The following is a 14,121-nucleotide window of genomic DNA, read 5'->3' as shown; positions in this document are numbered from 1 at the left end:
AAAGCAAGAAGCAGACGAAGCCATCAACCTGGACAAAGTGTACAACCATTGGAGAAGTGAGAAGGACAGACGTGAAAAATAAGGTAAAATTTAAGTCAGATTTGTGCATATTCTAGTGACATTTATTAAGATGTTTTACTTATGGATATTAATCATTAAATTATGTTACTACTAGATAATTTATGGGTAGTAGAAATGATAATAAAAACTGAGTAATTACATATTTTACAGACAGAGTTACAGGAATTTACACTGTATCACAAGCTACAGCACACGTCATTGTGCAAAATGTGAATGTTTTAATGTGAACAAAATGTTATGTCTGAAAGGTGTATATGTATCATTTCTTCCAGAACAGGACCCTCACACAGGCCACAACAGGACCTCACACAGGCCAAAGCAAGACTCTTCCCATGGCCAAGCAGGACTCTCACATAAAACATACTACACATCTCATGAACAAGATTTTTGTCTTTTTCCTTTAAAGTTTGTCAAATCACTTATATTAAAAGTAAACTAGTGAAAATTGCTGCTGTAATTTGATTATTTTAATAAGCCATGTAACTTGCTATGATCCAAGGTTTTGAACAGGTGTGATACTGGTGTGTGGCCACAGCGTGCACATCTGATGTTGCTCACAGTGGTCCTCAGTGTGCTCAGGGAGCTTGTGTGTATGCCCAGACACATGAAAAATTAGAGGGAACATTGGTGCCCAGCAGTCTTACAAAATGACGTGGTATTTTTTTTATTTTTAAGTTTATATTTTAAGATTCTATACATTTGTGACTTGTATTTATAGATTCACACCTTCATTAGGAAGAAATGGGCTTCAGGTTAGGAGCTGCAGAAGAAGGTGGAGATGGACGTGACTCGCTCTGCTTATTTAAAAGCAAACGTTGTAACCCTCACTGTGCAGATCGTACACAACAGACGTCACTGGAGTCAACAGTCTCAATGTAATACTGAAGCCTCCGTATGAGCCACATAAGTAAGCGAGAAGTTATTCTTAATGCTCGTCAACGGTGCCATCCGATACCGACGCCACGCAAAATCACAGAGCTGGGGGGGGCATGCCGTAATGCTGGGCCCTCTAGAGCAGGGGTCTCAAACTCCCGGCCCGCGGGCCGAATCCGGCCCGCCACGTCATTTTATGTGGCCCGCGAATCCGCCAGCACAAAAAAAAAAAAAAAGTAAAAAAACTCTTTTTTTTTAAAAGTTAGAGTTGATTATAAAAATATCCCCATAGTCGAAATTATGAGATAAAAAGTCGAAGTTATGAGATAGAAAGTCATAATTATGATAGAAAGTCATAATTCCGAGATAGAAAGTCAAAACTATGATAGAAAGACATAATGATGAGATACTTAAACACAGAAGCAGCTCTTTGGCTGGTTACTGTACATTTGAAATGGAAATGTATTGTGAGTACATTGAAGACTACTTCAAACGTGGCTTTAAAAACACATCAAATACTTCATGTCGGATTGTGCAAACGCACCCTTGAAAGGATTTTAAGCTTTGAACAAAGTTATTGTAATGACTTGTGTTTGATATTTGTTGGAATGCTGTTAAGCATTCCAACTATTGTTATCCTGTTTCTTTATTGTTGGAATGCCGTTAAGCATTCCAACTATTGTTATCCTGTTTCTTTATTGTTGGAATGCTGTTAAGCATTCCAACAATAAATAACATCCAACAATAATGTTAAGCATTTTATTTTCAATGGGATCTCTATGGAGAATATTTTCAAATGGCTTCAGGCACACAGGTGTTTGCGATTGAGCCAATTAGTGATGTTGATAAACACACAGACTCACAGACACACGCGCACATACACTCCTCTCCCTCTCTCTCTGTGTGTCTCTCTCATACAGTCATTCAGGTCTTAGGGATCTTCAGAGGTCTTTCCCCCCTCCTCCACCCCCCCCCCCCCACACACACACACACACCCCATTTTAAAATAAAAGCCGCACACACATGATTTGTTGCAGCTGTTACGTGTTGCATCTCGGCCAATCAGACATGAGTATTCTGATACGTTTCCTGATTCGAGTGACATTTACACACACAAGAGGGAGAGGTGAGGAAAGACATGGCAGAGCAGGACAACAGTCATGTAAAGCTGCGTTCACACCGGTCGCGTTGATTTTTTGACTCGCGTCGAGATTACATACAAAGTCTATGCACAGACGCGATTTTGCGATTGCGCGGCGCGTTGGACGCGGTGGACGCCGCAAAATCGGCAACGCGCGAGTTGAAATTTTTCAACTTCAGCGACATAATCGCGTGACGCTGTGGCGCGATAGCCTATCAGCGTTGAGTTGCTCCCCCTGTCGTCACTGGCTTTCTGCCGTTGTTGAATCAGGAAATAAATCCTGTAGCCGTCTGTGTTCACCCAGAGCTCTACGATACCTCATATCAATAGAGATCGGACCAAACTATGTGTATACATGTGTGTGTGTAAACCATACGATACAAACAATGAATAGACGCTGCCGTATTTACGTCTACGTGACGTTATTGAGTGCTGGTGGAGCTGCTACGATGTTAGCATAGCCTAGCACCGATCCATCAGAGCTCCATTGAGAAGACCAGTAACCTACAAATCGGTATCATTACGTAGTTATTTCGGAGTCCCTTTTTGTCGGAGAAGACAAGTACAAATCGGTATCATTACGTAGTTATTTCGGAGTCCCTTTTTGTCGGTTTATTGCCGTTGAATCACAGCCAAATCAGTTTATGTTGTGTTCCTACAGCTGTAGTAAACAGCGATGGCTTGCTAGACACAGTGAATACAGCTCGATACAATCCACGGAGCTCCTCTGAACAATATTATGAACCAGACATGACGGCGTTTGGCATTCCGATGTTTGAGGGACTCCCACAACACGTACAAAACACGTACAAACACGTCCTTATTCCTTTCACGGTTGACAGCGGAAAGAAATGGCTGCCAGGTGAACGGCTTCCAGGACGATAAACCACGCCCCCTCTCCGGCGCTACGAGATTTTGCGGCGTTTGGTGTGAACACGACCGGCGGCGCGTTGGACGCGATTGTGCAGTGCGTTGGACGCTTTTTTGCAGTGCGTCAAAAAAGCAACGCGACCGGTGTGAACGCAGCATAAGCTGTAAAAGATAAAACATCGGACAATCTCCAAATGAGAAAGTTTGCCAGAGATATCAGAGCCTCTCTCTCGCGCTCTCTCTCTCTGCCTCTCTCTCTCACAAATTCTTTCTTCTCTCTCTCTCTCTCTCACAAATTCTTTCTTCTCTCTCTCTCTCACAAATTCTTTCTTCTCTCTCACAAATTCTTTCTTCTCTCTCTCTCACAAATTCTTTCTTCTCTCTCTCTCACAAATTCTTTCTTCTCTCTCTCACAAATTCTTTCTTCTCTCTCTCACAAATTCTTTCTTCTCTCTCTCTCTCTCACAAATTCTTTCTTCTCTCTCTCTCTCACAAATTCTTTCTTCTCTCTCTCACAAATTCTTTCTTCTCTCTCTCTCTCTCTCACAAATTCTTTCTTCTCTCTCTCACACAAATTCTTTCTTCTCTCTCTCTCACAAATTCTTTCCTCTCTCTCTCTCTCTCTCTCTCTCTCTCTCTCTCTCTCTCACTAATTCTTTCTTCTCTCTCCCTGTCTATGTCTCTCTCTCATACAGTCATTCAGGTCTTAGAGACTTTTAGAGGACCCCCCCCCCCACACACACACACACACCCCATTTCAAAATAAAAGCCCCAAAGAGTGAATTCTAATTGAAATGCTTGTGATGAAGCCAGGCATTTAATAACCTCTGTTTATGTGTGTCAGACATTATGATTATGTCTCCTCTCCCCCACCCAGCACCACCCTTTTAAAATAAAAGCCCCATGGATTAACTGTATTTAAACAAGTTCAAAATTAGGCTTTTTTTGTTAAAAAAATGAATGCACTTACTAATACTGCGACAACTACTACTGCTGCTGCTAATATAGTATTACTACTTCGAATATAACTTTTGCTGTTGCTACTATTACTGCTACTACTGCTACCATCAATATTATTACTACCACTACTGCTATTACTACCACTACTACTATTACTTATACGACAACTGCTACTACTACTACCGCTATTCATGCTACTAAAAGTAGTAATACTACTACAGCTATTAGTATGACTGCTACTAGTACTACTACTGCTACATCTTCTACTGCCATTACTATTACTACTACTACTGTGATATTAAATACTACGACCAATACTACAGCTGTTACTATGACTACTGATACTACGTCTTCTACTACTTCTTCTAACTGTTACTATGACGACTGATACTACGTCTTCTACTACTTCTTCTAATTACTAATACTTCTACTTTGAATAATACTTCTACTACAACTACAACTTCTACTACGACTACAAATATCACTACTACTTATTCAAATGCTACTAATACTTCTACGAATAATACTTATACTAAAACTTATACTACTACAAATATCACCACTGATGAATTTTTTAAGCCACAGAAACTGTTCAAATATCAAAATGTTCAGCTCTTTCAGGAGAGGTGTGATATGACTTTTCATATTTGTAATCTTTAAACTCTTTGAATTATTAAGGTTTTTGCAATTTGTTTTTGAATTGGATATCTATTTTCAGCAATGTTTTTGCGATTAATTTCAGTTTTCAGCATTCCAACGCATTTTCAGCAGGAAATGCTTTTTCTAGTTCCTCTATTTCTTCCGTCCCCCCCTGTTTTTCGTCGCAACGCTTCTTCTTCTTCTTCATTTTTTAAGCTACAGAAACCATTCAACTATCAAAATGTTCAGCTCCTTCAGCTCATCTCTGCTATGACTTTTTCTATTTCTAACCTTTAAACTTTTTGAATTATTAAGCTTTTAGCAACCTTTTTTTGAATGGGATCTCTATGGAGAATATTTACAAATCCTCTTAAACTTCTTCAACTTTCAAATCCTTCAACTTCCTCATACTTTCAGCTACAGACACCATTTCAACTTTCAGATTTTTGATATCTTTTAAACTTTTTGAACTGCAGTAATTTAACTTTTATGATTTTTCAGCCCTTTTCTGATTTTATAATGGGTGTGTATTGCGTGTGTGATGGGTGTGAAGAGCAGCTTGAGATTCTTGTGAAAAAAACATATGTGTTTTGCCACTGTGTCCACAATATTCACTCTTCATGCATACTTTCTGGATGTAGAAGTAGCTAATATTGTCCTCGTTGTAGAAAAATTACTGTGGAATCCCACAGATTTCCACATTTGACACAGAAGCCGTTAATTGAGAGGAAAACCAACTTTCTGTTCCATAGAGACCAATGTTCAATTTTGCTTCAAAAACATCTTCCACACAACACGGTACCCCATTTCTAGATCGCCAGTTAAGCCACATTTATTACACTACAGACACAATTTTTACAGGATCTGTTCTTCAACTCATCCTTCCTCACATGTATTAATATCGGAGCAATAGGAGCTACGGTTATGGGAGTTTTGATGGGAGTTTGAGAGGTGTTTCCCTGTTTTATCTCCATGAAATGGCTTCAGGCACACAGGTGTTCGCGATTGAGCCAATTAGTGATGTTGATAAACACACAGACTCACAGACTCACGCGCACATACACTCCTCTCCCTCTCTCTCTGTGTCTTTCATACAGTCATTCAGGTCTTAGGGATCTTTAGAGGTCTTTCCCCCCTCCTCCACACACACGCCATTTTAAAATAAAAGCCCCACAGAATGAATCCTAACTGAAATGCTTGTGATGAGCCTGTCATTTAATAACCGGTTTGTGTTTATCTAACATTATGATTCTGTCTCCTCTCCCCTTCTCCACCACACCCCACACCCCATTTCAAAATAAACACCCCAGAGAGTGAATTCTAACTGAACTGCTTGTGATGAAGCCTGTCATTTAATAACCTCTGTTTATGTGTCAAACATGATGATTATGTCTCCTCTCCCCCTCCCTCCCCCACCCAGTCCCACCCTTTCAAAATAAAAGCCTCATGGATTAACTGTATTTAAACGTTTCGCTCAAAATTAGGCTTTTTTGTTGAAATAATGAATGCTCTTCCGTTTACTGCGACAACTACTACTACTGCTAATATTTCTAGTATTACCACTACTACTACAACTTTTGCTGTTGCTACTATTACTACTACTGCTACTGCTATTACTGCTACCATAAATATTATTACTACCACTACTGCTATTACTACCACTACCACTCCTATTATTACTGATACCACAACTGCTAATACTGCTATTCCTGCTACTACCAGTACTAATAACCAGTACTAATACTACTACAGCTATTAGTACGACTGCTGATACTACTACTTCTTCTAATTACAAATACTTCGACGACAACTTCTACTACTACTGCTACTACAAATATCACTACAGCTACAACTAGTACTTATTCAAATGCTACTCATACTTATACTGCGAATAATACTTCTACTACTACTACAACAAATATCACTACTGCTGGAATTCTTTTAAGCTACAGAAACCGTTCGAATATCAAAATGTTCAGCTCTTTCAGGAGAGGGGTGATATAACTTCATATTTGTAATCTTTTTGGATTATTCAGCTTTTTGCAATTTTTTAAAAATTGGATATCTATTTTCAGCAATGTTTTTGAGATTCATTTCAGCTTTCAGCATTCCAACGCATTTTCAGCAGGAAATGCATTTTCTAGTTGTCTTTGCTATTTTCTTTAACAGTTTGATCTTTGATAGAGTAATGTGGGTTTCTTAACCCTAAATTAAAAGGATTTAAGTTATAACAACAGAAATGTGCTTATATATATGTTTACATTTATATAACTGCATGTACAATATTTTTACACTTGAATAAACAATAATCAAATGCAGAGACAGTTATTTACCAATATGTTAGGAGTAGTTACATTTACAAAGTCTTACATTTACAACCGGCCCTTTGAGGCCGACTGTGATGCTGATGTGGCCCGGAGTGAAAATGAGTTTGAGACCCCTGGTCTAGAGGGAAGTGAGGCTCAGGAGAGCCAGGACCAGCACTGAGGGGCGGACCGTCACACCCATGAGGGACTCTGGTGCTCAGAAACATGACCGCTTCTATCCACAATGCTCTTCAATGTCAACGCAAAATGAAAAAGCAGCTTTAAGAATATTCATAATGAAGAAAATGGATGCCTTTACTTGTTAAACAAAACTGAGAAGTAAATATTGCTTTTATCATGTGTGGAAAAAGTTCACCATGCTGTGGTGTTTGTTTTTAGAGGCGACAAGCTGATAAAGTAGTTAAATGCCACGCACTTCAATTTATCTTCAATTGTGTTACGCTTCAGCTAAAGATAAAAACTCACGAAAGACATGAAGGAGCATGAGAACATGGTGCGGGGGGGGGGATCTTTATCGGAGTGCGGAGGAAATAAGAGCAGCAAACAGAGGGAGAATAACAACCCAAGTTTAGGGTTAGCTGCGTATCTAAGGCCTCACCGCTGACACAACATCTACCATCAATCTGAGTATCTTTGTTTTTTTCTTCTTCTTCGTGACAGACAAACCATGCACCGTCTGCACCGTCTGCACCGTCTGTTTATTTGCCCTGGTTTGATCCGGCGTTATTTCAATTCAAATATTGAGGATGGTGAAGGGTGCACGATGGGGACGGAGATATCCCACCGTCTCCGTTTACAAGAAGTTATCGTGCAGGCAGATAAAAACTACTTTTTTAAATGCAGAAAATCTGCCGTTATATCCTCTGAAACATTTTTTTTTACTTTACTGAAAACAAAAACGCGTGTCACTGCAGCTAGACACCTTTTTTATTTCATCTATTAGGGAACAAAAAAGATATCAAACGCCTAAACGAATGAGAAAGCCAGAGTCCTATATATTTATACACATTTATATATATATATATATACACACATACACACATACACACATACATACATACAGTATATATACATATATGACTATAGTTCTCAGAAGTGTTGGAGCGGACCCATTTTGTATGTTGCACATGCACCGCAAAATGTCAAGAGTCAAACAAGCCAACTAACTAATACAAAGTCGGGCACATAACGGCCTACTGTCGATTTAGATTTCACTGATTTTGAATGAAAATGCAAATCATGCCGCTGGACTCTGGTCATCTGCAAATGACCACACACACACACCCACACACACATGTGCAGACGTAACAAACAGGTGTAGAGTGGGAGTCTTTTGTTAAAAAAAGAAGAAAAAAAAAGGTTTCATGTAACAGAGCGCCTTTGTTTGAGCCCAGGGGAACGTCATGTAAATGAACCAGGAAAGCAGTATATGTGTTTTTTGTTTTTTCGTCAACAGCGCACTTGTGAATTCTCGCGATCGACTCTGAAATAAACAAATGGGCTGGGAGTCAGTCACCGGCGGACAACGAAACATCTGTATCGGTGCGCTCGTCTCTGATGGCGATGCAAATATGTTGGGCAACGCTGAAACATTTGGAAAAGGAAGCTGAAATATGTTGACGGGGCGAGCAGAGCCCTCAGGCCTGGTCGGGTCACCGCGGTCGTGAAATATGTCAAACTCTTTATCCCTCCATCCGGCTCCCTCTCTCCCTCTCCCTCTTTCTAAAGGCTCTTCAAACTAAGAGGCAGATCTGTCACAAGTGAACCGGTTCGTTCACGTCTTGCGCGCCAAAAAACGAGCCGTGGGCCGTTAACGTGACGAGCGTTGCGGGAACGCAGAGACAAAAGGGAAACCCGTAGTTATGGACGAACGTCAGAATTAAATGAAAGAAGAAGAAAACACACATACTTCCCAACAAAAGCTCCCCGCTCCACTCTGTGTGTAATGGAACGCACCTTAGTCCTGTGGGAGCTTGCAGTTTGCAGGGCGTGCGCACGCTAAAGCAGAAGTTCAGGAAAAGTTTTTCTTTTCTTCTTTTCCTCCTCGAGGGATTAGAAAGTGTTCAAAAGTGGGCACGGGAAAATAGCTGGGCAGCGTTCAAAGGAACGCTTCCGCTCTTCCTTCTCCTAAAAAACGGACTTACAGCTGTTGATAAATAGCGGCCTTATTAGCGCATTATCATGAGCTTACGGCGGCGAGTGAGTGCACATCTGAAGCACAACTGGCAGAACGTATATGCGCCGAGAGTGACATCTCCCAAACAACGTTTTAAATCCCTGTTTAATCTGCAGCTTTATAGAACCGGCATTACTGCTGTCACACACACACACACACACACACATTACCAGACGCCTCAACATTACATCTGCATCAGAAACAAACACATGAAGGAAGACATCTAACCTGACCCTCAGTCGAAAACTCAACTTTACCATGACGCTAGATGCTTGCAGGGTTGTGTGTGTGTGTGTGTGTGTGTGTGTGTGTGTGTGTGTGTGTGTGTGTGTGTGTGTTTCCTATGAAGTTCCTATACAGTTTTCTTCCTCTATGAAGGCAACAGGTGGAGATGTTCAGGGGAACATTTCCACCTTTGTGCTTCACAAAGAGATGAATTAAAGAGCTTCTCCTCACACACATCTACCATCTCCGTTTACGGCCGGGCTCTTTCTGGCCCGTTGGCCCCCCCAGAAGATTTGAAATTAACGAGGCGCGTCTTCGCTCTCCAAAGGGTCACAGAGGAGCTCTAACGTCGGGCTGTTTTGGCCTCAGAAGAACCCTGAGCACTTACTCGTGGATTTTGTCCTGGATTTGTGAATTGAAAGAAAAGGGATTTTTTTGGGGGGGCCATTTCAGCAAACGTACTTCTTTTTTTATGTATTTAAAGAAAAAAAGGCTGAAAAAATAAATAAGTCAAATCGCAGGTTTTCGAGTTGAGAAGGTAGTCACGCATTTAAAATACGAGACACAAAAAAACATCCGTGCAAACTGTGGGGTCATAATTTAAGCTAACTTTTCATTTCATTTTTCTGCACGCGTTCACACAATAAGTTGAGCTACAAAACCTTTCGATCTAATCTAGTCCGTAGAAGAAAAGAAAAGTTATAGTTATGAACTGTTTTATTATCCATTTGGAAACTGATTGGTGCTGTTTTGTAACATGTGTGACAATCGTCTGTAACAGATGTGTGTGTGTATATATATATATATACATATATATATATATATATATATATACATATATACATATGTATATATATACATATATACATATATATATACATATATATATATATACATATATACATATATATATATATGTATATATATACATATATACATATATATATACATATATACATATATATACATATATATATATATACATACATACATATATATACATATATACATATATATATATATATACATACATATATATACATACATATATATACATACATATATATACATACATATATATACATATACATATATATATATATACTGTACGTATACACACAGTACACATATATCAGTGGTGGGCAAGTCCATGGAAATCATTTATAAAGTACATTTTTTACAATATGGCAGATCTACGCTACGGTTGTTAATAACTACATGACATAGATTCAATGGTCAGGTATTTCTGATGGAGGCGGAGCTAATGTCAGTTGAGGAGAAAGGTTGCATAATTCCGTACTTTTGTCAGTCATCAATAACACGATGTGTATCGTATGCAAAGCAACAGGACTCCGTTGAAAGATGACAAGCGAGCCTCTACTTTTTTAGCAGCCTATCGAATAAGCCGTGGAAGGAGTCAAGCGCATGAGATGAGCGCTGAAAGGTTCCCGTCAGAGACGTCACGTGACCAGCCGTGTTGACCGCTCACAGTTCTGACGATTCTCTCCCCGAGGACACAATGGCGAGCCAGAGGGCTTTATTTAAAGAGATCATACGGCTTCCCCGAACCCCGCATTGTTGTGTGTGATTGGCTTGGGCCTCACACTGCGCTAGAAAGCAGAGGCTGAGGAGTACACACACACACACACACACACACACACACACACACACACACACACACACACACACACACACACACACACACACACACACACACACACACACACACACACACACACACACACACACACACACACACACACCATTATTCTCCATTGTGGTGTTTCTCTGTGGACTCCTGGTTCAATAGGAATCAGAGAACAATGTCGAGAGGATATAGGAGGTCAGGAGGAGAGAGAGGGGAGGGGGGGGAACCTTTGTCTGCTCTGCTGCCCTTATGGAGACGTCTGATGTATAGGAAATGGTGCGCACACACACACACACACACACACGTTCTTACTTCAACACACACATGACATAATCATTAGGAATGCAATGTAACTCATTCAAAAACGCAAGTGTGATAAATGTGTTATAATGTAACGTAATAATGCGGTCCATTATTTTCTTTGGTTTGCATAAACACATGCAGCTTGATGTGGATCCTTTACTTTTTTATACATTTTTTAAATTGTGACCGATTGGGACAGTGAAAATATGCCGATGCCAGTGTATCAGCAGGGAGCCGATGTTGGAGGATAAATGGTCGTAGTGGATTTATCGGTCTGGCATCTGATCATCATCACTGTTGAGTCACAGCACTAATTCCCCCCCCCCAAAAAAATGAAGAAACACCCAGTGATCTTTTTTAAACCACACACACACACACACACACACACACACCTGTGCTCAGGGTTTGGTTGGATTACTGTGAAATGTGAATACGGATTACACGGCACTAATTCATGACGGTATCCTTTGTGTAATAACATAATGTAATCGGAATACTTTAGTTAAAAGTCAAACATTGACAGTATTGCCACACAAATGCTCTTTTTTTCCCCTCTTCAAATCATCTCAAAACACTTTCAATGCAACCAAATAACATTTTGTGTTTCCATCGTTGACAGTCGGTCAAGTCACATGACCCTCACAAACTACATCTGTGCTGTGTTGAGCTAACCATGACAACAAATCATCGTTTTACAATTTCAAAAATGCAACCAAGTCGTCCCTGAAAAATGTAACTTCATTTTTGTTATATCTGATTGATTACCACCCAACCCTGACAATAGCATAAACAGATGTAACAGACTGTTCATTTTGTCAACAAATACTGACAGAGAAGATCAACTTGTTCCTGACTACCATGCACGGTTGTGTTAAGATACAGACGCACTACTTTCCTTCTTCTTCTGGCATTTTCACCTGTGACTTGGATGCAACCGGTATCACACGAGGGCCACGAATGGGGGCGGGAGTTTGTAGGTGACATTCTTGTTACTAAGTAGGAGCATGAGCACTGGAGTTTAACACAACTTGTCTCTGGTTGAACGGTTGACTGATCCGTGATGTTTAACAGAGCTAGAGAGGTGATAGCACTCACAACCTGACCGACAGACGGCGAGAAGGGGGGGGGCTAGAGAGCGAGCGCCTGGGTCACCTTTCCTCCTACGTGAACCCGTTCACCTGAGAAGACAAAGCTCCAAAAGAGAGACAGAATATTGACGGAAAAAAAGTAAAAGGTCAGGGACTCCCCACTGACGGGGACAGCTTTGTACGCATCCAGCCAGTGTAAAGACGGAGCACACACACACATCCAGCAACTTCACCGTTCAGTGCCCCCCCCCCCCAACTGTGCCTGTTAATGCCCACAAGCTTTGACATACACTGCCAGAGGTCCATCTGCCCGTCCGCACAGAGCACGACCTCGGGGAGACCTTCTGAATGCTTTCAAAAGGACCCTTGATGGTGCGGGGACCCCAGGCCCCCCAACACGCTTTCGTGACCCCTCCCCCCCCCCCCCCCCAAACCGGACACCTCACGCAAGCGGACATTTAAGCCTTGACCGTTAAGACAACTTCTCATCACTCTGAAACTTTAACGAATCAGCTGAAGTAGCAAACAAAACAATAAAACAATACAAAAAGAAGGCAATGAGGCCAGGCACCTCTTCTGGAGGAACCTGCTGGTATCTGCTCATTTGCATCTGCCAACAGAGCTGACATCCTCATCCTCATCTTCATCATCACCACCATCAGCTAAACCCCGGCCAGATAATCGCGTACACACTTCAGAGGAAATAAATATTATGCAATCACAAAGAGAGTGAAAGCGCTAGGAGCAGTTTACCGAGTGGATCAGTGAGGAGGAAAGCAAACTTGGAAGTTTTTCTGGGAGAGGGGGAGTTGGGAGACTCGCGGAGGTTTGAGCTTCACGACCCCCGTCCTGTCGCGTTTTGACAACAGTCGACAACAAACACCGCACATCCACACCTGTACATTTACGACACGTTTGGAAGTTGTTTTTTTCAGCAAAATAAGCGGTTATTTAGGATTCCATTCACACACGGAGATATGTGACTTCACTCACCGGTCCCGGTGAGCTCTGAGAGAGAGAGAGAAAAACTAAAAAACTTCCCGTCCTCCTCCTCTTCCTCTCCCGCTTTAACTCCTCACCGCATTCAGAGCACGGTGCGGCTCGGTACGCTGGGGCCGCTGCTCGGTCCGTCCGGGGAAGAGGGAGCCGGGGGGTCGCTGGTTGAGATGACCGCGTGGGGTAAAAGTGCCGAGGTAGGAGAGGCGGAACAGCGCGCGGATGTTACGGAGACACACGGAGCGCTGCCTTGCTCTGACTCGCTCGCTCACTCACTCCGGGTGACTTTCTGTCGGTCTACCGCTGAGGGTTCCCAGCGCTCACTCACCGTCCGCAGCGCCCTGTCGCTCACCTCCCACTTAAAGGGAGAGCGACTGATTTCCAGGTGGTGGCGGCCGCGGCGGGGGGGTGGGGGGGGGACCATAAACCAGAACGATTAACTGTCACCGCCCGCTTGTCACGTTTACACACTAATTACACGCTATTGGTCGCTATTGATTGGGTTCGTCCAAATCAAATTGACAGCCTCTGCCTCCCTCTTCACATACCCAATCCCATTGATTTACAGAAATGCTGACTTACTGTTAATACGACTTTATATGCGGGTCGTATTTCCATCATCGGCTAATCTACCGATTATTTTTTCGGTTCATCAATTCGTTGTTTAATCCAGAAAATGTCAGAAAAAAGTGAAACAATGCCGCGATCTCAAGTATCTGTGGCCAAGGTGACAAATGTCTGTAGGAGAAGTATAACTTGTTGATTAGTTGTTTTGGTCTTGAGTGGACTGCAAT

At 41.6% G+C, this 14,121-nt stretch overlaps 1 protein-coding gene across 5 annotated transcripts in view; it reads right to left on the bottom strand.

Moving 5' to 3' along the window:
* sox13 (SRY-box transcription factor 13) overlaps positions 1–13,589 on the bottom strand; it is a gene marked incomplete at its 3' end in the record, with an annotated part of 47,826 nt that extends 34,237 nt beyond the window's left edge. For all 5 annotated transcript variants that reach the window (XM_079265275.1, XM_079265277.1, XM_079265278.1 and 2 more), the window contains exon 1: positions 13,325–13,589. The remainder of the gene's footprint in view (positions 1–13,324) is intronic.
* Positions 13,590–14,121: the final 532 nt, after the last annotated feature.

Source organism: Melanostigma gelatinosum, assembly GCF_949748355.1.
Source record: "Melanostigma gelatinosum genome assembly, chromosome: 3".
Lineage (NCBI taxonomy): Eukaryota > Metazoa > Chordata > Actinopteri > Perciformes > Zoarcidae > Melanostigma > Melanostigma gelatinosum.
This window is presented reverse-complemented; position numbering and strand designations above follow the sequence as displayed.